The sequence below is a fragment of the Caretta caretta genome, chromosome 4 (genome assembly GCF_965140235.1).
Source record: "Caretta caretta isolate rCarCar2 chromosome 4, rCarCar1.hap1, whole genome shotgun sequence".
NCBI lineage: Eukaryota > Metazoa > Chordata > Testudines > Cheloniidae > Caretta > Caretta caretta.
Genome location: NC_134209.1, coordinates 151,184,910 through 151,207,159, shown reverse-complemented (window position 1 = coordinate 151,207,159; position 22,250 = coordinate 151,184,910).

Genomic DNA, 22,250 nt, shown 5'->3' with positions numbered 1-22,250 from the left:
CCCAGGGTCCCTAGGGACAGCTCTGTCCACCATTAAGGAATTTTTTCCCAAGAACCCCTTGTAACATTTCACAAACCCCCAGAAGTTCATGAACCCCACTTTGGGCACCACTGATCTAGACCATCTCTGACAGGTGTTTGTCCAACCTGCTGTTAAAAATCTCCAATGATGGAGATTCCACAACCTCCCTAGGCAATTTATTCCAGAGCTTAACCACCCTGAGAGTTAGGAAGTTTTTCCCTAATGTCCAACATAAACCCCCCTTGTTGCAATTTAAGCCTATTGCTTCTTGTCCAATCCTCAGAGGTTAAGAAGAAGAATTATTTTCCCTCCTCCTTCTAAGGATTGTGAAGAAAAAACTGCAGAAAGGATCTAATAGCAAGAGAAACACAGGAGGAGGAGAACTTTATCTAGAGGTGCAGATCAAAGGTTTGCTTAAGTACATTTGGGGGAGAAAGGGGACACATGGGTTCCTGTCAGAGTAACAGCCGTGTCAGTCTGTATTCGCAAAAAGAAAAGGAGGACTTGTGGCACCTTAGAGACTAACCAATTTATTTGAGCATAAGCTTTCGTGTGCTACAACGTGGGCTCCTGTCACTAAGCAAGACAAAGGAAAGCACTTTTGCTTTATGAAAAAAGGGGTCTGGTTGAAAATGTTGGAGAGAACTTTGGGTGAGAGAAAACTTCTTTAGACATGAGAGTAACTTGTTAGTTTGGTGTCAAGTATCAGAGGGGTAGCCATGTTAGTCTGTATCCAACGAGGACTCGGGTGGGACCCTAAAGACTGACAGATTTATTTGGGCAGATTTATTTAGTTGTTAGTTAGGTTTAGGCTTTGGAAACTAGGTTATGATTTTATTTACATTTTACCATTTGTTTCCACTATTCTTACTCTGTCACTGCCAACAAATACATGTGAACAAAGGACAAAGACACTGTGTGTGTTGCTGTCACTAGAATCTCTGTTCTTTGATAATAAACTTATCCTTGTTTTCACTCTAGAACTAGCTCAGTGCCCTAGTGTTAAGCAAAGGGTGCTGGTCATAAGCTAAATTTTACAAGCTGGTGGGCAAAGTCCCTTTGGGAACAGCAGGCCTGGTTGTTCTGGGAGTGTGCAGTGGAGAAGGGGGCTGGACGCAGCAGAGAATGCTGTGTGTCTGTCGTTATCTGTAGAGAGAGGGAGGCCTAGAAGGCCGTGCTTGTGGTTCCAGAAGCTGGTGGTTTCAGGAAGCAGCAGACACAAATGAGACTACTTCACATGAAGGGCAGATGGTGGTGAGGTACTTGGTACCCCTGGGGAGTGTCACAAGCACCTGGAGCCCACTCCAGGCATAGGGAGCACCCAGCCCCCATAAGTACCCCCAATCTCTGCTCCAGCTTTAGGGAACACTGATTGCACATGGGACCCTCCAGCCCCTGGCCTAGGGAGCACCCAGCCTCCAGGGGCCCCTAGCCCCTGCTCAAGGCCTAGTGGACCCCTAGCCCTGATGTGCATTAACATCCTCCTCTCCCCCCCCCCCGCCCCATTTCAGGCTTAGGAATTACCCATGGGACCCAAGCCCCACACTAGGCTGAGGGTGACACTAGCCTCAGAGAGCACCAGACCTAGTTGGGCACTGACTTCCTACATTAGCCCCAAGTTGCTCCCAGCCAGCCCACCAGCCTCTGAGGTCACCCACTCCCACCACCAAGGATTCCTCCTCCCCTTCCCCCAACCACCCACTCAAGGGTACACTGGCCCCAGGGAATACCCAGCCCTCACAGCAAGCCTAGGATGCCCTCCCTTCACACACTAGCCTCTGCGGGTATCCAGCCCACACCTGCAATGGTGGTATTTTATATCCACTTTCTCCTTGTGTAAATGATGAGCCAAGATGCAGGAGCTCTGATAAGTTTATGGTCTACAGCTCAGCTCCTGCAACCACTTATGAGCATGCTTAATTTCACATACAGGAGTAGTATAAAGTTAACTGTGTGCATGAGTGTTGGCTGGATTGGGGACTAGTGAGTGACTTCTGCTCTACAGTCCGAAGCAGAATGGTAGAGGTCCCTTATACATAATATTATGCTGCAAGGTGTTAATGATCACCATCAAGCTGATAGGCATGTTAGACACCTCTCATTCCAGCTAAATTGAAGATGCAAATAAGCTCCTTTATGTAGTGATCGCTGTAAACAATAAGAAGCCACCACCCAAGGCACTGGGGCCCATGGCAAGACCTGAGCAAGAGCTGGGGGACTGATTGTAATCAAATGCTGGGACATTGATTGGTTGCAGCCGTGTGTGTCCATGTGTGTGTTAGAGCCAGGGGAAAGCAATCAGGAAACAGAGCTAGAAGACAGACGGAAAGAAAAGCAGTGGTGAGTGTGGCTATGAGAGGGAACTGAGAGAGAGCTCTGGAACACAGGACTGGCTGGGAAAGGCAGGCTTGGAAATTGTGAGCTAGGGAACTGCCTGCGGTTGTTTGTTCCTACTGCATTCAGGGAACCACGACTTTGGGTACATGCTGTGTAAATAAACAGGCTTGCACCAAAGGAATACCTGATTTGTACCAATTTCTCATCCTAACAGAAACAACCTGATAAGGCTGCAAATATTTGGCTAACTGCTCAGATCAAGGGCAACACTATTTTAACCTCCTATAATGTAACAAGATTCTTATTTTCCACGTATATGCCCCAAATCCTGTTTTGAATCTTACTGAACTCTTGACCTCAATTATATCTTGTGGTAAGGAGTTCCACTGGCTAATCGTGTATTCTGTAAAAGAAGTCCCCGTTCAGCAGAAACAAGGAATTTGTTCTGACTCAGCCCACTGTTGCTACGGCAGAGCCATTCATACTTCACCACGAACTGAGGACTTAAATAGCTCAGACTATTAGGTTTTTTGCAGGAGTGGGTGGGTGAACTTCTGTGGCCTGCGTTGTGCAGGAGATCAGACTAGATGGTCATAATGGTCCCTTCTGACCTTAGTATCTATGAATCTAAGTGTTTATCTATTTACCTTATCTGGTCAGAGGAGAGACTGATTTGGATGAACTGAATATCCCCCAACACAAACAGTGCTGATTAATTATAATATATCCTTCATCTTTCTTTTTAAAAAAATACACAGGCAATTAAGTGTAAAGAACTAGCATGAAGGTAATGGTAAGGTCAGTCTAAGTGCTCAAAAATCAGGAAACACCAGAAATGGAGGTCACTCCCGAAGCACGCATTTGGCTTCAGTGAACCAGGAGAAGGCTGTATTTCCTACGGTGCTTTTCTTCTTTAACGAGACATATTGGCATTTTATTTAACTGCCCTTCCCCAGCTCAAGGTGCTGCTGAGCCCCTGCAATTCACAGGAGGTGCTCAGCAGCTCCGAGGGTCAGTTCGCAGGGGCTTGTGGGCAGCATGCAATTGGTGCTTGCAAGGTGCTTTCAAAACACAAAGCACCAGTGAAGTGCTAAGTAATCATACTTCGTTAATTATTAGTACTTAACTTTCTGTGTGCCTGCAAAAAATTGACAATGAGTAGGCTGTTGGTGCGCTGAGCCCTGTCCATCTTGCTGACCTGTTTTTCTGTGTGCGCTCCAGTCTGTCTGTATCCTGTTGTCTCTTGTCCTGTACTTAGATTGCAAGCTCCGCCCTCTGTTAGTACAACTCCTAGCACAGCAGAGTCCAGCTCCTCAAGCAACACCCAGGGAAAGGACAGTTCCTAGCACTCAGCTTTCTCCAAAGCCTAGTGGTTTAATTAGAGCCAGCACAAACTGCACCCCCCAGAGGGCAGTGTTTGAACTTGGAGCTGATTATTATTATAAATGTTTATTCTTATATGTTTCCTGATTGCTACCAGTATGCTGGGTGATGTCCAATGCCAAGAGAAAACCATGTGCCCTGTCCCAAGGGGCTAATTAGACAGACACTCCAGTCCAGACACATGATATACAGGAGACATCTTGCTGCCTCTCTATGGAGCGGTACTGTCTCCTGAATTGGACAGAATAACACAGCTAAAATATCCAGCTTCCCTGGGTGGGCCCTGTGCCAGCTGATGGAGCAGGATATGGGCAGCAGAGTTACCCAGGCCTGCACCATCCCAGGTGTACAGAGGGAGGACAGGAACTGCAATGCTGTGGAGAAAGGGGAGCAATGGAGCAGCAGGTGCTTATAAAGGAGTGTGTGGGGAGGAGTCCCTTCATAGATTTTAAGGCCAGAAAGGATCATTAGTAAGTTTAACCTTCTGTCTAGCACAGGCCAGAGAGTTTCATCCAGTTACCACTTTATTGAGCCCAATAACTTGTGTTTGGCCAAAACATCTTCCAGAAAGGCAGCCAGTGTGCATCGAACATCAAGAGATGGAGAACCCACCACTTCTCCTGGGAGTTTGTTCCAATGGCTAATCACCCTCCCTGCTGAAAACCAGAGCCTTATTTCTAGTTTGACTATGTGTGGCTTCAGCTTCCAGCTGCTGGTTCATGTTCTGCCTTTCTCCAAAAAGAGCCCACATGGTCCAGGTGTTCGCTCCCTGTGACGGTACTTAGACACTGTGGTCAAGTCATCTTTTTGAGAAGCTACACAGATTGAGTTCTTTAAGTCTCTCATTGTCGGGCATTTTCTCCAGCCCTCAAATCATTCTGGTGGCTCTTTTCTGCACTCTCTCCAATTTGTCAACATCAGTCTTAAAATGTTGACCCCAGAACTGGATGCAGTATTCCAGTTTCAGTCACCCCAGTGCCACATGCCAAGGAAATATCACTTCCCTGCTCCTACTCCTCTGTTTATACAGGTCAGGATTTTGGCCACAGCATTGCACTGATCCTATGGATCATAGAGATCAACAGGACTGGGGGAGGTACCATGACTCCTTCCCCAGGAGTCACTGTCCAGGAAGGGTACCTCACTGAGTTTCCCCCACTTTACTTCCTCTTGCTGGCTCTTCCATGGGGATCCTGTGAAGCTCGAGTGTGAGTACCAACCTCAGGCAGACTGTTAAAACCCAGGGCACAACCTGCAAACTGGTTGAGTTCTACACTTAGATTTCATGGGCATTCCTGCACTTTGGGGGGGAGTCTTTCCAGCAACATGCAGCCATGGGATCTTTGAGGAGTTTGTCGTTCATCCAGCACCATAACCAGAGACACGGGCTGCGTTGTAAGAATAATCAGCAGCCAAATGGGATTGTCACTGTGCCGCAAACAGGTACTGTGAATTGCACAGGGAATCCATCCCGTGTATCCATCATCTCTGTAGCTGTTCATATTGCACCCATTGGGCACTGGAACAAAGATCAAGCGGCAGAAAGCTCACTTGATCTAAAGGAGACTCCCCATTAGCTGTTTGCAGTACGGTACATGGGCTCTGACACTACATACTGCTTGGTCCATGACCTTCTGTAAACAGGCACAGAAGCTGCAGAGAAGCACAGGCTGCATTGAGAGATTTGCTAGGGACAGGTGCAGGGACACTGAGGGTAGGAGACGGCCAGCGAGGAGAGGATCACCTCCCTTGCTTCTCTGGGGAGGGCAAGTTCTTGGCTCAAGATGGTTTTAAAAAAAGAAAAACTTATCTGAGCATGAGCACCTGTCACACACTGAGCCTCTCCCAGCCAGCCCAGAGCCCCTCTCTGGGCAGCCAGCCTTACCGGATTGACAGGCAGCTGCTCCTGGGGCAGCACCTTCCACGGAGGGTTAAGAGGACCCTGAAGCAAGAACTCTCGGAGAACAGAGAGCCCCTTGTCTGGAGGAGCTGCAGAGCTGAAACTTCCCTTGCCTGCCAAGGCGGGGGAAGAAAGGAAGGGTGCTCTACTGGGAAAGCAGCCTCGTGTTTACAGCTTGTGGGATACAGAGATTGAGACTGGGCCACTGCCAAGGGCAGCCGGGCTGCTTGGACTCCAGGTGCTACAGGGAGTCTCCTGGCCGGTCAGGGCTACAGGGATCCTTTCAGAGTCCTTCCCTTCGCCCGAGGCAGAGGACATTTCTGGAGGGGGGTCCCCATTGGACACATCCATCTCCAATCCCCCGAGGGAGCGAGGCAGTGGTGGCTTTCAGATTCTTTGCTCTCACTGGTGGATTGATGCTTGGGGGGCTGCCGGAGGGCAAAGGGGAATTCATGTGGGGGCTGTCCCCTCAGCTGATTGCCAACGAGCGGCAGGGAAAAGGAAGTGTCCCAGGGATGCGCCGGGCGACCCGCTAGAGCCACGTCTTGGATGGGAAAATGCAGCCCGGTGACAGAGCGGTGGGCAGCCAGGGAGTCGTGAGCAAAGACAAGAGGGCAAAGGGTGTGGAGCCCCCCAGCCAGCTGCCCTTGGACCCTCTCAGACGGTAAGTGCTGCTCCCTCCTGCACAGGAGAGGAACTGTTCCCCCTCAGAGAAAAGGGACACACTGAGAGCCCCCAAACCAGTAATGGGCAGGGACCCAGTCTCTGCGGCTACTCATCTATTTCCTATAGCACCACTGCTGCAGGATCTGCCCACCTGAATCTGCGGTAGAGTCCTGTGGCACCTCCTCGACTAACAGACGTATTGGAGCATGAGCTTTGGTGGGTGAATACCCACTTCCTTGGATGCATGGAGTGGAAATTTCCAGAGGCAGGTATAAATATGCAAGCAAGAATCGGGCTAGGGATAACGAGGTTAGTTCAATCAGGGAGCATGAGGTCCTCTTCTAGCAGTTGAACACCTCACTACATGCATCCGACGAAGTGGGTAGTCACCCACGAAAGCTTATGCTCCAATACGTCTGTAGGTCTATAAGGTGCCACAGGACTCTTTGCCGCTTTTACCAATCCAGACTAACACGGCTACCCCTCTGATGCTTGCCATCTGAATCTGTTCCTCCCCAGGGCACCTTCTTCTCTGTGTGCTGGGGAGAAGGGCTGGTTACTTCTGGACATCATCCCTCAGCCCGACCCCATGGCCCCAAGCTCAGGGACCATCCTGGGGACCCAGTCTCTGTCACCCGCTCAGGGCTGGGGGAGGCAGGTTACAGCCTGTGAGCCAAACCAGCCCCACTGGGGGTTATTCAGGAAGTGCCAGCAGGTTCCACTCACAGGAGACTCCTCCAGTGGTGAGGGGCAGGATCTCAGCAGCCAAGGAGACAGGCAGTGGCTTTGCCCTCTGAAGCTGTGCACGCCCCGAGACCATCCCCACAGAAGGCAAGGGTGTTATGTAGAGGAGTGGTAGCTCCATGCTGTTCCCAGCTCCCTTTCCACTCCCCGTGTGGAGCCCAGCTATGATGCACTCCTATGAAATCCCTGCTGCTCAGCGATGGAGGGAGGGGCAGGCAACAGGATCAGCCCCTTGGGGAATCCCCAGGGGCTTGGAGGAGGAGGATGCTATGAAGAGCAGCCCGCTGCCCACAGCAATACAGCTCCAGCTACCCGGAAGGGGCTGCCCTGCAGGGAGCCCAGGTTCAAATCCCACCACGACCAATTTCTGCAGAGACACGCCCCTTCCCCACCCTGGGCCAGCTTCCCCAAGTCTGCATCACCCCCAGCCGAGCTATGGGGGGTGCCAGCTGAGCAGTGCCCGCAGCCCAGCAGCACCAGAGGGTTAGCAGAGGACACAAGCAGCTATTGCCACAGGCCACTTAGTGCTCTTGTTCCTGGGTAGGTCGCAGTCCCCTCACATGTTGTCATGGAGCCCAGGGTCTTGGAAGCAAATTAGCTGCACGGCTACCATTCATTCCTCCCCACACCCAGGGACTTAGAAACACACCAGCCTACCCCTGGGACAAACCTGGGAATCTGCCATACCCCACTGCCGAATTGTACCCCTGAGCTAAAGGGGCACCTCAACTGGCTTCCCTCTAGAGCTGCAGGAGAGCCCATGGCCACACCCATCAACCAAGCTGGGGAACCTCTGGCTGCATGAACAGCTGGGACCTCCCTCCTGAGCAGGCTAGTGCTAGGGGACTTGCCTTCGAACCCACAGCCTCAGCTGTGCCAGGGGGCCCCCTAGGGGAAGACTAAGGTACAGAGGGGATGATATTGAATGTGGGGCAAATTGAGCTCTTCCCCTTGGGGAGAGTCACATGAACCCTTCCACCTCTTTGTGGGACAGGACGAACAGCAGTGGAATCTCTTTAGCAAACCCCACTTACCGCTGGGAGGGGTTACACGGAGGAAAGTGCTCTTCTCCTGTGGACCCCTTATCTGCCCAGCGGGCCTCAGGCAGGCTGGCACTCTAATCAGGGATAGCCACAGTTAACCAAGTCCCCAGTTGTATAAAGGTTGGGGTCTTCCCTGAATCCTCTGTCCCACTGTGCATGTGTGTCCTAGGGGGAGCGGAGCAAAGAATTTTGAGGAGATTTTTTTATGATGATTTAAGATGGCCCTTTTTCCCAAACTGACTTTTTTAAAGGTGTTTTTTATTTTCATTTCCCCCCCAAAACATTTTCTGTTCTTTTTTGACAAAACCCCCACCTGAAACACTTTCAGGTTTCGGTTTTTCTTTTCTGATATTTTTTCCCTCCTTCTCTCTCTCTTTTTTATTGGCAAAATGGGAAAAGGGGGATGGGGGAGAAAAACGGAACATTTTCAAAACCAGAAATTTTCTATAAAAAGTTGGGGGAAAAAATATTGCATAAACCAAACCTGCAGAATGCACATTATTTCAATGTTCTCAGAATATTTTTAAACAATCATTACTCTTTTTTTTTTACCCATTCTGGTGTTTGGTGTGTAAAAAGCAGCTCTGTTCCTTAGATTGTAAGGTCTGTGGGGCAGGGACTGTCTTTTTGTTCTGTGTTTGTACAGCACCTAGCACAGTAGGGTCTTGGCCCATAGCCAGGGCTCCTAGACCCAATAGGAATGCAAATGAATAATAATAATGAACAGTGCTCAGAATTGTGGCTGGAGAGCCTTCTCGGGACGAGTTCACCAGCTAACAGGGCTTCGCCCCAAACTGCATCCAATTGCTAATCTGTAATTTGCCTGTACAGTTTTATGCCCATGCAATCCCACTGAACTAACACATAACACTGACTGGAGTAATGCAGCAGTGACTCTGATTTAACTCAGTCATCAATCTGTGTAGCAGCGGGAGGTCAGCGCTGCTTGAGTGCAAATTATGGAGCCATTCCCCCAAACCTCCCTTCTGCAGTGCACACACAACCATGCGCATGCTGCGGAGGGAGGGAGCATTCCCAGAGAGCTGAAGGAATGTTTTATGCCCTTCAGTGCTTCTGGGTAGTTCAGGGTGTTCTGACCTCCAGTCTCCTGGAATCCTCGCCAGCTGTTTTAGGCTTAAAGAGCCTCTATTTACAACCCTTCTTCCCCTGTGTGTTTTCGGTCCAGAGGGGAGGGGCTGATCTTGTGAAGTCCCTTCAGTGGGGGAAGAGGCTGTTGGGCTGAGATGGTTGTGGGGGACCAATCCTGAATGCTGCTGCTCCCCTTGGACCTGACTCTGATCTCATTTACACTGATTTTACACCTGGGCCTCTCTAGTGATATCAGCGGAGTTACTCCTGAATCACATCAGATTCTGGCCCATTGACTAAAAAAGTCGAAACAGGGAACCAACGTGGTATAGGGATTAGATCAAGGAACTGGGAGCCAGGACTCCTGGGTTCTGTAGCCGGCCATGCTGCTGACTCAGGGCCCAGCTGCTCCCCCCTCCTCCCTGAATCTGGTTGGAAGCTATTTAGGTGTTCAGTGTCACAACACCTAAATGATGTGGGAGCCTAAATCTCATTTGCAAAAGGCATTTAGGAGTCTAAATTCCTGGAGTCTGGGCCAAGGTCTGCACCTGTTTTGGTCATTAGCGATCCCATGACACTATTCACAAGAGCAGGATTGCTAACCCCAGGATCTTGATCAGTTCACAGTTAGAGAAACCAGCGCCGGGTGAGTGGGGCAGACTCTATTTTGCTTCCTAAAAACCCCTTTGAAGTTTCAATCAGAAACAGTGTTCTTCACTGCTTTTGCTAACCCATTGTGCTCTGTTGAACAGCAGCTATCTTTTAACCCAGAGGTGACTGCATTTCAGTGTTGGGTGTTCCAGGTTGTAAAGTTCTTGCAGCTATTTTAGAGATGAACAGCACAATAGAAAGATGATATTTCCTTAGTCATTTTCTCTCTCTCTATCTCAAGTATCTATCTGACGCCCATCAATAGCATCAGAGCGCCTCACACTTTTTAATACATTTCTCCCCCCAGCTCCCTGTGAAGCAGAGACATGCTATTATCCCCATCGTACAGATGAGAAACCTAGGAACAGAGAGGCTAAGTGACTTGCCCAGGGTCACACAGGCAGAGTCTGTTGCAGAGCAGGGATTTGAACCCAGGTCCCAGGCTAGCACCCTAATCACTGGACCATCTGTCTTCCCACCGGCAAATTATCTGAGACAGTTAATTACCCTTTTGCCTCCTGGTGCAAGTCTCAGTCTCCTGGTGCAAGTCTCCTGGTGCAGAGACTCAGTGTGAGAAGCTGACAGTATAAATCCTCAAGAATCCCAGCACACTTGGGACAGGAGATGCTCTCCATATGGAGCTTGGCCTCATTCCCCTGCTCTCTTTGGAACAAGGCAGTAATTGACCAGGGGGAGCGGGGTGGAATGAGGAAGTGGGAGGCAGGACAGAGAGGGGAAAACATTACAACACGTCCAGTCTCCTAAATGTGAGTCATGTACGCTGGCAAGGAGAGGAGACAGCACATTGGGAAGTCCAGAGCTGCCCGTGCCTGGTTTTGGAGCTGGACAACTCGTTTAGGAAGAAATTGTAATAGGAGCGTGCTGCTCCGGGAAGGTGACAATCCCCAGCTGTGCCTCTCCCCAGCCGTCTCTAACTGTCTGAAACTGCACCACAGGGACAAATTAACTCTGAACCTACGAGCTGCCTGACGGCTCCATTTATGGCTGAGAATACCGCCCTGCAATATGCCAGCTAAAAATAGCTCCTGGCAAGGGGGAGAAACATGCAGACCAGTTACATAGCTTAACTAACATGCCACTGCCTACCCTCAGCTCAGGATGGAGGATCCTAGCCAGGACTTACCTTCCTGGTCTTCAGCCCCCTATCAAAAATGCATTGGGAACCATACTCACAATTCTCTTGTTCCTGTTACAGACCACAGATCTCTGCTGCTTGAGTCTCCAAAGGGCTACATTAGAAACAGGTTTCCGATGAATGGGTCGAATGTGTTGGCTGGGTGGGAGATTCTTTCGGGAACATAGACGGGGGAGGGTGGTAAAGGCCAGAGTGCCCTGAATTAGTCCAGAGAATCAGCAATTTCCTCCCTGCCACAGAATCCGCCCAAGTGGTAGACGGATGGAATTTTAAATATGGCCTAAGTGTTTTCCTTGTCCCAGCCCCAGCCTTGCCTCTGTTTCTGGACTCAGGCCCTAACGCCAGTGGCTCCCTCTGAGTCCCTCAAGCCTGGAGGTATTTTGCTTGGCTCTAGTCGAAGGAATGAGCTGGGAATATCGGGTTTCCCACTGCACTGTTAAAGCGGCTTCATTATTTATTAAAACCCAAGAATTTTTAGCTAGGGGCTTGTTTCTCTTCTTGGGGTGAGGGTGGTTAAATCCCTGCTCAGAGCAGGATTATTCTGCCTGACCTGTGGAATGGGAGTGTGGCCTAGTGGATTGTGCATTGGCCTAGCACTCAGGAGACCTGGGTTCTAGTCCCCTCTGCTGTGTGACTTAGGCAAGTTACGGCCCCTCTCTGTGCCTCTGCTTCCCCTTTCAACCTGTGTCTGTCTTCTCTCCTTAGATCTTGGGCACAGGGACTTTCCTTCCCTTTGTGTCTATATAGCACAACAGGGCCCCCATCTCAGCTGGGGCCTCTAGTAGTTACTGAAATAGAACTCATAATAATTCCCCTGGATACTACCTATTGTCTATACAGCAATGACCCCAGACACTGCAATCTGGCTGTTGGCACATGCGGTGGATTTTGACCGACTGCTTTTTCATGATCTATTTCTGTTTTCCTGCAACCTCAGAAGAAGCAGCCTGCTACCATTCTGCTCCCCAAACGAGCAGGTACTGATGTAGCACCGTCCCCCGAGGTGTGGCAGCAGCAGGAGGGCCCACATCTGGAACCTCTGGGCCTTACAGCAGGAGCCTTTACTCGCTGAGCTAAACAATGCCACGAGCCAAGCCTGGCGCAGGCTCACCAGCCTCGGTGTATGGCCCCGCTGCCACTAGAGGGGGACAAGGCACCACACTGACAGGGTGGGTGAGACCGAGGCAGCAGCAGCTCCAAGCTGCTGGTCAGCGTGCAGCTAAACTAGCTGCAGTCTGCTTCTGCGTGCAGCACAGCCCTCCAGCGCGGTCTATTGGTCCCCTCTCCACCAGCCTGTGTGACACAGCAGGGCCTGCTTGCCGGCACAGTCCCCCAGACCACGCCCTGGCAGCTTACATCAACCTCGCTGCGCGTGTGTCCTCGCTTCCATTTGGCTCCCACCGACAAAAGTGCCCCACTTACGCCAGCTTACTACCACCACCTCCCCGAGCGGCCTAGACCCACGGTCAATGCAGCGCAAGGGCCGACGCCGTGTTACTCATGTTGGCTGTTACTGTCCTCCAGCAGCCGGCCCACAATGCCCCACATGGACTGCTCTGGTCACCAGTGTGAACTCCACTGGTCAGGGAGACCAGGAGTCCCCCTCCCCTGCCTTAAAGCCCTGCAACATTTTGAAATTCCCTTTCCTGGTTGCCCAGCTTGCTGAGCGCACATAGCAGCTCTCCATTGTTCAGTGCAGCTGCCCGGGCCGGCTACCTACTCCAGACACGCTCCAGCCTGGAGTAGACAGGAGATATCGGCTCTCCTGGGCCTGTGGGGAGAAGAGGCTGTGCAGGCCCAGCTACAGACCAGCCGTAGAAACGTGGACACCTACGAGCAGATTGCGCAGGGGATGCAGGAGAAGGGCTACGACAGGGACCAGCAGCAGGGCCACGTGAAAGCCAAGGAGCTGCAGTAGGCAGACCAGAAGGCCCGGGAGGCCACCAATTGATCCGGTGCCGAGCCACAGACCAGCTGGTTTTACAAAAAGCTGCACGCCATGATCAAAGGAGACCCTGACCCCACCCCCACTAGCATCATGGATCCCTCCAAGGAACCCGACTCACAGGCCCCTGTTATGAATAGCGAAGAGGAGCAGGTGGACAATGAGGAAGAGGAGGAGTGTGGGGGACAGGAGACCAGGGGAATCCAGCTGCTCAGCATGCCAGGACCTGTTCTTAACTTCACTGCAGTCCCACCAGTCGAGCAGGGAGGAGTCAGATTCAGGGGAAGGAAACTACTAAGTGTGTAGTTTAATTTTAAACAGGAATGCTCTCCCTCCCCCAAAGTAGCAGGACACATCTTTTGACTCATTAATTGACTCATGCCAGGAGAGGGAGAGGTACGATTGAGGGAGGTAGAGTGCTAACTGCTTTTCATTCCCCTCTAGAGCTAGGTAGGGAAAACCAGGCAGAGTAGTTTGTTTATGTGTACAGGGAAGTCCCGTGAATCCTCTGGAGAGATCTCGATGAAACTGTCAGGGAGGCACTTTGCAGCCCTCTGCCGAAGGTTTCTGGGGAGGGCCGCCTTATTCCTTCTGCCACAGTAGGATACTTTCCTATGCCACTCAGGGATAACTTCAGCAGGCACCATGGCAGCACACAGGCTAGCAGCGTGCAGACCTGGGGGGCTTCGGGATGCCAGCAGCAGCTGTGTTCTCTCTGCTTTTGTCACCCTCAGGAGTGAGACATCAGCTAAAATCCCTACTGGCTGTTGGAAATAGTGCCAGTATTCAGTGCCATTGCCCTGTACTACTAGAATCATGGAACCAAGCAATTGCTTCTCATTCCCGCCCCCCTAGGGCCACGCTCACCAGGGCTGGTGCAGTGTCTGGTGCCATGCACAAGCAATCCCAAGCAGAAGTGAGAAGGTAGTGCTTACAGCTTTCAAGGAGCAAGGGGAGTGAGTTCAGCCTACATGTCACTTTCCAGAGTGAGAACACTGGTAATGGTACCCGAGTGTGTTGTATCTGCAACTGCTGTCGTCGCAGCCTTCAGGGGCTCCCCCTCCAAACCCACCGAGCACCTGAGCCGGGTAAGAAGCTGAAAGAAGAGGACTTGGGATGACATGTTCCAGGAAATCCTGCAAGCCAGTGCTGCATCGGACAGTGAGCACAGAGCCTGGAGGACGAACATTGCAGACATCCTGGAGAAGGAAAGTGTGGAGAGGAGAAAGGCGCAGGAGTCCCGATGTAAGCAGTGTCAGGATGAGCTCCACCCTGACATCTGGTGGTGAGGTGTGGCAAGTTGTGGAAAAGAACTTCAGGGGCCAATCTCATTTGCATAGGCACACCCACCCCGCCTAGAATGAGGCCATAGCTGCCCAAATGGTCACTTTGGCTGCTGTGGGATCCCCAGTGTCTCTGTTATTGGGGCAGGAAGAATAAATTGTTGTTACCCTGATTATGGGAACTGTGCTTGGAACTGTACTTGGCCTTTTGTTATGATGGAGGGACTCACCATCAACTAAGTGGCACTCGCTAGGCAAGGGTCATGGGTTCCAAAACCCTGTGACTTGAGAGAGGCTGGGGACAAGTATTAATATTTGGTGGTATGGGCCCCTTGGCGAGGGCCTTACATGCTAATTGCACGTCCTTGTCTCTCCACTGTGGAATATCAGAGCTAATTTTGATTTCATTAGAAGTCTAGTTACAGGCGCTGAGCTCACTTTGGGCTAACAGTGCACCAGTACTGAGGCTCCCCTACTCCAAGCTGAATTCATCAAAGAGCTGAACTGACTAAGAGCTGAAATCACACTGAGCGTTGTGTTAAGTAGTGGGGGAGCCTGAAGATATAGTGTGGAGCAGTTTGCAGGATGGTTGGAGTGCCTTGTGGACAGGCTGGTGGAGCAGTTCGTGGGACGGCGGGAGCTACTTGTGGGCCGCGGAGCGGAGCTGAGCGAAGGAGTTTGTGGGGCGGCTGGCGGAGCGAAGGCCTATGGAGCTGTGGGGCGGTCAGCTTCAGATCATGTAAGGTGCCTCTTACCCCTATCCCATCTCCTCCCAGGTTGGGAGGTAAAGCTCCGCAGATAAACTTTCAAACTCTGGGGCTGTCCTGACCAGGGACAGAGACTTTTGGGTCATTGGACTTTTGGGACTTTGGGTGACTTGGGGTTGCTGGACTCAAGAACCAAAGGGAAAGGGGCATGCCCCAATTTGCTTGGGGTGGGTTTTTTTTGCTCATGGGTTGTGTTATGAATCCTGTTGGTGGTGTTTCCCCAACATAATGCTACATTGTTTCTCTCTGTTATTAAAAGGCTTTTTGCTACACTCAGACTATGTACTTGCGAGAGGGGAAGTATTGCCTCTTGGAGGCACCCAGCGGGGGTGGTATATATTTGTCCCAGGTCACTGGGTGGGGGCTCGAGCCGGTTTGCACTGTGTTATTGGAATGGATCCCCTAGATATTGAACCCGGCCCTTGTTGCTGCCAACTCTGACGGGCAGAAGGGTTACATTTTTGGGGGCTCGTCCGGGATGCCTGGGACAGTACCCCTCGCAAGCACCTGTTGAGTGATCCACTACATTGGGAAACAATTTATATATTTTTTGTTTGTGCTTATATTTTGAGGAAATTACTGTTTGTATAATGGCTAATATGTCAGGTTTGTTGGGCCCTGGCTCAGCAGCTTCTAGCTCAGAGGCTGCAGCCTCGGCTGATGATTGGACAAAAGCTCTGGGGCACACATTGGAAAAGGTTATGCTGTCCCATGCTGCGTCAAACTCTTGTCGTAAGTTAAGATTATTTGCTGGGGAGGAAGAGTTTGAACCCTGGTTAGAGCATACCACTGAAATGCTGCAAGAGTGGGCCATACCAGATGCAGAAAAGCGAAGATGCCTCATAGAGAGCTTTGGCGGCCCAGCATTAGATGTGATTCGCACCCTGAAGCTCATTGACCCTGGGGTCAATGTGAAGGACTGCCTAGAGGCCCTTGAACACAACTTTGGGAGTGTAGAGGGCCCTGAAGACAGCTACTGTAAGTTCCTTAATTCCCGACAACAAAAGGGCGAGAAGGCTTCAGCCTACATACAAAGACTGGAGAGACTGCTTCAGAGAGCTGTCATGAGGGGAGCAGTGACTGCTGAGCAGATGGATCAGACCAGACTGGCTCAAATTGTAAGAGGAACTCAGTATCAGAACCCGATTCTACTTCATCTCCAGCTAAGAGAACGACGGGAACATCCCCCAAGTTACTCCCAGCTGATAAAAGAGGTCAGAGAGGAGGAAGAAAGGCAGGCTGCCAGTGAATTTTGGGAAGCCCAAACATCGGATCCAGCCAGCACAACACCACTGCAAACGGCCAGTGTACTGATGGTGAGCACCAGAGAGGAACTTGCCCAACAAATGCAGGTCCTGACGGAATGGATAGCTGAGCTGCAAAGTACCGTTGACCGAGTTAAGACTTCCAGGAATAAGAAGCCTCAAACTGTGGCGATTGAGAAGCCCGCACTTAGAGCCACCATCCCACCCAGGCGAAGGGGGAAAGGTCAATTCTTCTGCTACCGATGTGGTCAGGATGGACACAGTGCTGCCAAGTGCCATAATGAAGAAAACCCCTCCTTAGTGTATGGAAAGCTGAGGATCAGTTGGGAGAGATCCGGTAGCTGCCAGAGGGTCTGAGGACGGGGACCCCCCAGGTCTGCAGGATTTGAAGATTCCCCCAGAAAAGACTGTCCAGCTGGGATCCCCGCAGGACTGATAAGGCCTCGAGCAGAGGTCACGGTGAGGATTGAAGGGGTGGAGTGTAAAGCAGTGCTTGACACTGGATCTCAAGTGACTATTATATTTCAGTCATTCTACCAACAGATGCTTAGGCACCTGCCTATACAGCCACTGACTGGCCTTGGCCTGTGTGGCCTCAGCATGGATGAATACCCCTACCAAGGGTATGTCATACTGCACCTGGAATTCCCAGAGGAGGTTGCTGGGTAAGAGAAGAGGTAGACACAGCTGCCTTAATATGCCCTGACCCTAAAGGGACCTCTGATGTGTCTGTGCTGATAGGGACCAACTCCAGTCTCTTCAAGGTACTCGCGGATTACTGCAGAAGGCGGGCTGGGGACCAGTACCTGAATACCCTGATGATCCATACGCTTTGTGCTGAAGCCTATAGGAAAATTGAGAGCGCTAAAAGGGACACATCTGAGCTACCGCTTGGGGCACTGAAGTACGCAGGCATGACCCCCTTAGTAGTGCCTGCAAGGACGGAGCAAGAAGTGCTTGTCATGAGTACCTGGCTGAAAGGCAGTAAAGGAACGTTAGCAATGATAGAGCAGCCGATGGGAGGAGAGCTCCCTGAAGGAGTGCTGGTCCCCAGTGGAGTCATAACCCTACCTGCTGAAGCCCAGAAAGGGTGACTATACTGATTGCTAATGAAACGAGTCGTGATGTTGTTGTGAAGCAAGGACAAAAGATAGCAGACCTCTTTGAGCCTGAGTCGATTGTAAAACCCCAGTGTGAAACTCAAGTTCTGACAATAGACCCAGCAAAGTTTGACTTTGGAGATTCACCAGTTCCGAGGACTGGAAAGATCGCCTGAGGAAGAAACTTTGTGAAAGATCCAAGGTGTTCTCACTGCATGAGTGGGATGTGCGATGTGCAAAAGGAGTAGAGCACAATATCAGACTACATGACTCTCGACCTTCCAGGGAGAGATCTAGGAAGATTGCTCTCTCTGAGATGGAAGATGTGCGACATCGTCTTCAGGAGCTGGCTGCGAATGGCATCATTACAGAGTCCCGCAGCCTATACGCCTCACCCATTGTGGTAGTCCGTAAAAAGAATGGGAAAATCCGGATGTGTATTGACTACCGCACCCTAAACAGCCGTACTGTGGTCGACCAGTACACTATGCCTCGAGTGCAGGATGCCTTAGACTGTTTGCTGGGAAGCTAGTGGCTCTCTGTGTTGGATCTTCGAAGTGGATACTACCAGATCCCTCTGGGAGAAGAAGATAAGGAGAAGACAGCCTTCATCTGCCCATTAGGGTTTTATCAGTTTGAACGCATGCCCCAAGGGATTTCTGGAGCACCTGCCACCTTTCAACGTCTCATGGAGAAAGTTGTGGGAGACATGAATTTACTGCAAGTGTTAGTTTATTTGGATGACCTGATTGCGTTTGGAAGAACCTTAGAGGAGCATGAAGAAAGACTTCTTAAAGTGCTTGATAGGTTGGAGGATTATGGTCTGAAGCTTTCAATTGACAAATGCCAGTTCTGCAGAACCTCAGTGAAGTATGTGGGTCACATCGTGTCCCAAGAGGGTGTGAGTACTGATCCTGATAAAATAGAAACACTCACTACATGGCCACGTCCAAGTAACTACAGAGAACTCAAGACCTTTCTTGGATTTAGTGGCTACTACCGCAGATTTGTGAAAAACTATGCTACGATTATAAAGCCTCTGAACGATCTTACCAGGGGACATCAGTCCAGCAAGAACAAATCTAAGTCCAAGAATAAGGGGAGGTTCCCAAAGCCTCCTGTGCAGAGACACTATGGCCCCTTTGAACCATTTGGGCCACGGTGGGATGAGAGATGTGAAAGGGCTTTTCGAGAAATCATTACTTGCCTAACTCATGCTCCAGTCCTAGTTTTTGCTGACCCAAGCAAACCATTTATCCTGCATACTGATGCCAGTTTGGAGGGTCTGGGAGCAGTCCTGTACCAGGAAGTGGAAGGCAAACGTAAACCTGTAGCCTTTGCCAGCCGAGGATTGTCTGATAGTGAAACTCGCTATCCCACCCACAAGCTGGAATTTTTGGCCTTGAAATGGGCCATCACTGAGAAATTTCGAGACTACTTGTATGGTGCTCAGTTCCAGGTGTGGACAGACAACAATCCACTGACTTATGTGTTAACAAGTGCTAAGCTGGATGCTACAGGGCAGAGATGGGTGGCCTCCTTGGCTAGCTATGAGTTCAGCATTCAGTACCGATCAGGGAGAAGCAATGTAGATGCAGATGCATTGTCCAGGTGTCCGCAGGCTCCAGAAGTTGCTGTGATACCCACAGATGGAGTGAGAGCTATTTGCAGTGTGAGTCGCCGAGAGCTAGAGGCCTGTGAGAGCCTTCAGGGATGTGTTGCAGAAGCTTTGGGCCTGCCCCCTGAATGCATGCCTTCTGCTTCAGTGAACTATATTGCATTGGACCAATCTCCTTTGCCCATGCTCAATGCGGCTGACTGGCAAGAAGCCCAGTGGCAAGATATTGACATTCGTGATACACTACTTGCCAAAAGGGAGGGCGAAGCCCAGCTGTGGTTGTCCCACCTAACCCGGAGGGTAAACTACTATTGAGAGAATGGACCAAATTAAAACTGATTCAGGGAGTTGCTACACCGAATGACCACTGACCCTTTACAAAAACAACGAGCACAACTAGTACTGCCAAAAAAGTACAGAGCCCTGGCCATGAGGGCCCTGCATGATGACTTTGGGCATTTAGGGATGGAGAGGACCCTGGAACTTATTCGTAGTAGGTTCTATTGTCCCTGAATGGCTGAAGATGTTCGCAGGAAATGTGAGACTTGCGCTCAATGTGTTCAAAGGAAAACTCTGCCCACGAGGGCTACATATCTCAAGAACATCACCAGCAACAAACCTTTGGAATTGGTATGCATTGATTTCTTGTCTGTAGAGGTAGACAAGAGGAATGTTGGGAACATTCTAGTAGTGACTGACCATTTTAAACGGTATGCACAGGCATATCCCACACGTGATCAGAGGGCCACCACCATCGCTCGAGTATTGTGGGACAAATATTTCTCAGTCTATGGATTCCCGGCTCAGATACACTCTGATCAGGGGCGGGATTTTGAGAGTCACCTTCTGAAGGAGGTCCTGAGGATAGCAGGAATTAAAAAGTCTAGGACAACGCTTTATCACCCCCAAGGTGATCCTCAGCCAGAGAGGTTCAACCGAACCCTGTTAGATATGTTGGGAACTTTGTGACCAGAGCAGAAGGCAACCTGGAGCCAGCATGTCGCATTTCTGGTGCATGCCTACAATGCCACAAAGAACGATGCTACGGGAGTCACCCCATATCTCTTGATGTTTGGGCGAGAACCAAGATTACCCATAGACTTTTGTGCTTTGGTGTATCAGAAGATGGAGATAGCTATGAAACTCATCAGCAATATGTATCCCGACTAAGAGAAAAGCTGCGGGATGCTTATCACTTAGCTACCGCTGCAGCTAGGAAGAATGCAGACTGCAACAAACATCGATATGATGCTAGAGTGCGTTCGCAGGAGCTCCAGCCGGGGGATAGAGTCCTGCTGCGAAATTTGGGTATTGCTGGCAAACACAAGATAGCTGACAGATGGAAGGCAATACCTTACCTGGTGATGGAAAAGCTGGGAGATCTGCCGGTCTACAAGATCAAACCTGAAGACGGTCCAGGGCAAATAAAGACGGTCCATAGAAACCTTTTGCTCCCTGTGGGGGAATTGGTAAGCACCCCTTATGAGATGGGCCACGACAGGGCCGCCGGGCAGAACAGAGGTGCTAGACCAAAGCCGCCATCCAACACAGACAGCGGGCCCCGTGCAGCTAACTTACCCCTATTATGCACATCTGAGAGTGAGTCTGAGGAGGAAGACACAACCCTGGTGTATCCTGGGATGGACACAAGATTTCAGTCTTGATCAGCTGAACCAAACGAGAGTTTTCCCTTTTCCGCCCTAAACCCCATGGCGGAATTATTTAGGTCCCTTTCTGACACCCCGATGCTGCTGATGAGACCCCCCTGTGATGACACACACAGGTTATTGGACAATGGAGACACACAGGTAGAGGATGTCCTGGGCACCTTGGACCCTCCAGCGTTAGAACTAGGAGTGCAGGGGCCTATGCCAGTAGCCGAGGGACCCTCCAGGGAAGCCTCTCCATCCGTCACTCAAGAGGATGTTCCCCCTACCTCGGCAACAGAGATTCTCAATAAACGAGACAGGGTGATAAGACCAGTGAAACGGTTAACTTATGATGCACCTGGGGTGACTAGTGAGGAGCCAATACATTTAGCACACAGGCTTGTGGAAGCTAAAGTGGGCTTCCTGAGGCCCTTTGGAGGAAACCAATGAGTTGGTATAAAGGGAGTGTGATTTGTTGGGACGACAAATTCTCGGCTGGGGGGAGGATGTAAGCAGTGTCAGGATGAGCTCCACCCTGACATCTGGTGGTGAGGTGTGGCAAGTTGTGGAAAAGAACTTCAGGGGCCGATCTCATTTGCATAGGCACACCCACCCCGCCTAGAATGAAGCCATAGCTGCCCAAATGGTCACTTTGGCTGCTGTGGGATCCCCAGTGTCTCTGTTATTGGGGCAGGAAGAATAAATTGTTGTTACCCTGATTATGGGAACTGTGCTTGGAACTGTACTTGGCCTTTTGTTATGATGGAGGGACTCACCATCAACTAAGTGGCACTCGCTAGGCAAGGGTCATGGGTTCCAAAACTCTGTGAATTGAGAGAGGCTGGGGACAAGTATTAATACTTGGTGGTATGGACCCCTTGGTGAGTCCCTTACATGCTAATTGCACGTCCTCCTCTCTCCACTGTGGAATATCAGAGCTAATTTTGATTTCATTAGAAGTCTAGTTACAGGTGCTGAGCTCACTTTGGGCTAACAGTGCACCAGTACTGAGGCTCCCCTACTCCAAGCTGAATTCACCAAAGAGCTGAACTGACTAAGAGCTGAAATCACACTGAGCGTTGTGTTAAGTAGTGGGGGAGCCTGAAGATATAGTGTGGAGCAGTTTGCGGGATGGCTGGAGTGCCTTGTGGACAGGCTGGTGGAGCAGTTCGTGGGCCGGCGGGAGCTACTTGTGGGCCGTGGAGCGGAGCAGAGCTGAGCAAAGGAGTTCATGGGGCGGCTGGCGGAGCGAAGGCCTATGGAGCTGTGGGGCGGTCAGCTTCAGATCATGTAAGGTGCCTCTTACCCCCGTCCCATCTCCACCCAGGTTGGGAGGTAAAGCTCTGCAGATAAACTTTCAAACTCTGGGGCTGCCCTGACCAGGGACAGAGACTTTTGGGTCATTGGACTTTTGGGACTTTGGGTGACTTGGGGTTGCTGGACTCAAGAACCAAAGGGAAAGGGGCATGCCCCAATTTGCTTGGGGTGGGTTTTTTTTGCTCATGGGTTGTGTTACGAATCCTGTTGGTGGTGTTTCCCCAACATAATGCCACATTGTTTCTCTCTGATATTAAAAGGCTTTTTGCCACACTCAGACTCTGTGCTTGCGAGAGGGGAAGTATTGCCTCTTGGA